Genomic DNA, 3,113 nt, shown 5'->3' on the forward strand with positions numbered 1-3,113 from the left:
CAATTGAAACTCTGGTAAAGTTTTTTTTACCAATCAAAATGCTTGGAGGGAAACAAGGTTCTTCACACAAAGGATGGGAGTGTTTTTAGTCTAATCATCTTGCATCTAATTAAAGGGGGAGACATCTGCTTTACATCAGTTCAACTAAGAATGTTTATCTAGTTAAATTCAAACCTAAGTTTAAAGATTAATTCATGAATTCACACAGTTTAAAGAAACATCTTTTTCAGAAAAACATATCAATAAAACACACAAAGTTAGAACAATGTTAACTAAACAAAACTTAATAGGTCCTTTATGATCTTTTTAGTTCTCTGCTGTAAGAAACTGGGTTAGGTGACATTCTTTTCAATAAAACAGAAAAACAGATACAGATTCCTTTATCTTTTCTCTTTTTTCACATTTTAAGGAAGAATGTGGGATCCTTTGTTCTCAGTCATGCTGGAAGGTTCTTAAAGGCATGTTATGACACCTTCTTTTCTTTGAAGAAATGTAAATAGATTGTCCTTCTGGGGGTTGGCTGGAAGGTGTGAATGCAACCCTTTCATGTTCTTCTGAGGCGCCATGGTGACGTTGATATGCTAATTACAAGCACAAGGATCATGCAAGTTCCTTAACAGAAGTTTGAAAAATATATCTGACTTTTTTCCCAAAAGTCATAACAACAAGTTGTGTCCATCAGAATTCATAAATCGAGGTAGGAAACCGCACGTGCATTGTTTAAGTGTTCCCTTTATTTTTTTGAGCAGTGTATATTGTTACATACATTTTTTTTGTTTGTTTATTTTGTTTATTAATTAATGGCACCAGCGGGAGATTCACCGGTGAGAGGGGAGGAGCCGACTCCACCTCTTATAATGAGGTTGGTGATGCACCTGGGCTGGTGGCGACAGAGAAAACCAGCGGTGTGGCGTGTGAACTTGCTGCAGCAGATAACTAAGGATTTTGATAGATAAAGAAAGTACGGTGTGGGTAGACTCCATGAAAGGAGTCTTCACCTCAGGACTGATCGGGACTGAGCGTCGGGTGTTTGAGCTGGGATTTCATTTCATTATGTTTGTTTGGAAGAAACCAACGGCTGGACGCTAATTGTTGGATTGTACACCGGAAAGGTCACACCCCTGCCACTGTATTTCACTAGTTTTCGGAGAGAACGGGGGATCACATTTTTGTTTTGTTTTTTTAAGAAAAAAGAGAAAAAGTAAAAGAAAAAAAAAAAGAAATCTTGAACAGACCATCTGACGGAGTAAGGAGGAATCGGCCGCTTTGAGCAGACCACCAGGACCGTGACACACGGCGCTGAAGCTACAGGTAGGCCCTCACCTCACTGTGTGACCCGTCAGGTGCCAGGTTTTGTTTTCTTTTTTTAATTTGTTACCACCCTACACTCTCACTTAAGTGGGGAAAATGAGCCTAGAGAGTAATGGGCGCGTAACAAGTGGGGGCTCGTCCGCGATCATGGTAATAGTTTTTTCTTTCTTCCTCGTCTGTAGGCCTAAATGGAAAATAGTTAGCTGGTTAGCTGAGCGGTGCTGTTTTTGTAAGGATGGAGGATTTCAAGATAGACGATTTTCTCAGTGAGAATCGAATTCGAAGAATACGAGAATTGTACCAACTATGAAAGGAGGATCTGGTAAAAATAGCGGCGTGCTTGCAGGTTCAGTATTAACCTGGTATAAAAAAAGTGGACTTGATTGATGTTTTGATTGCTAACGTTTCCCCGGGAAAACATATAGATGTGGAGTCCAGTGGTGTGGAGTTGCAACTGGCTAAACTAGAGGTAGAAAAAGAACGGATTAAACAAAGAGCAGCACAGGAAGCTGCTGCGCTTGAGGTGGACCGAGAACGTATGAGACGTGAGTTTGAGTGTAAAAAGATAGAACTTCAAAATGAACAACAGAAATTGGCTCTGGAAAAACAGAAAATGGCTGCTGTGGAAACAGAGAACTTTTGACTTAAGTAAAAACATCCGATTAGTTCCTCAGTTTTGTGAAAAAGAAGTTGATGTTTTCTTTTTGTCCTTTGAAAAAATAGCTAAATCTCTGTCGTGGCCTGAGAATAAGTGGTCTCTTCTTGTGCAGAGTGTACTGACTGGTAGAGCTTTAGAGGTGTGTGCTGCACTCAATGCTGAGAAGTCGGCATCTTATGAAGATGTAAAATCTACGGTTCTTGCTGCTTATCAGCTGTTGGAAATGAAGAAAGCAATACTGAGATCAGGACYAACAGCACCAGGAAAAGATCAGATATGCTAAATTACGCTAAAACTTTTAGGGAGTCAGGCTGAAGCAAAACTTCTAGGTTTATATAATAAGATCTGGAAAGAAGGAAGATTACCATCTAATTGGAAGGAAGCAATTATTGTGCCAATTATTAAACCAGGAAAAGATCCAACAAACCCTCTAAGTTATAGACCAATTGCACTTACTTCATGTTTAGGAAAGATTATGGAAAGAATGATAACGGAAAGGATTACATACTTCGTAGAAAGTAAAGGACTTCTGTCTTCGTTGAAACATCTTACCATTCTGGCAGTGTTCAAGCCACACTCAGTTTCTAAGTTTTAGGTATTGTTCTTACCTTCATGTCCTGTTTTCTAGGGTGGATTTACCTGGCTGATGGTTCCTCTCCTTGTGCCTGTAAAGAAAGAGACTTCCAGTCAGGTTTGACAATCATTACCTCCTGCCAAAGCCAAACGCCTCGAACACCTCTTCATATTCAAGCCACGCTGCCTAAAAGGAACTCACCTGTGTTTTTAGATTCCTCCTCCGTTCTGTGCTGCTCGCCTCCAGAACACCTGTAAGAAAAGAAACACTTTAATTTATATTCAATCATCTCTGAAAAAGCAAAACCCTTCAAAGTACTCACCTCATCTCCTCATTCCCTTACAGCTGATGACCCACTACCCTGCACCTGTAAATAAAAATCACTTACCTTTTTATTCCTGTCTCCTGGTCTGGTTCTTAGCTTCGCTGACTGTTGAACAAACCATAACAACATCATGGGTAAAAAATGACCCACATTCATTTTCCAGGTTATTTCATGCTGACTGATTTTTTTTCTTGGCTCGATCTTTTGAAATGTAGTTTACTACTTAATAGTCACAAGTATTCTTT

This window comes from Austrofundulus limnaeus, unplaced genomic scaffold, assembly GCF_001266775.1.
Source record: "Austrofundulus limnaeus strain Quisiro unplaced genomic scaffold, Austrofundulus_limnaeus-1.0 Scaffold1430, whole genome shotgun sequence".
Taxonomy (NCBI): Eukaryota; Metazoa; Chordata; class Actinopteri; order Cyprinodontiformes; family Rivulidae; genus Austrofundulus; species Austrofundulus limnaeus.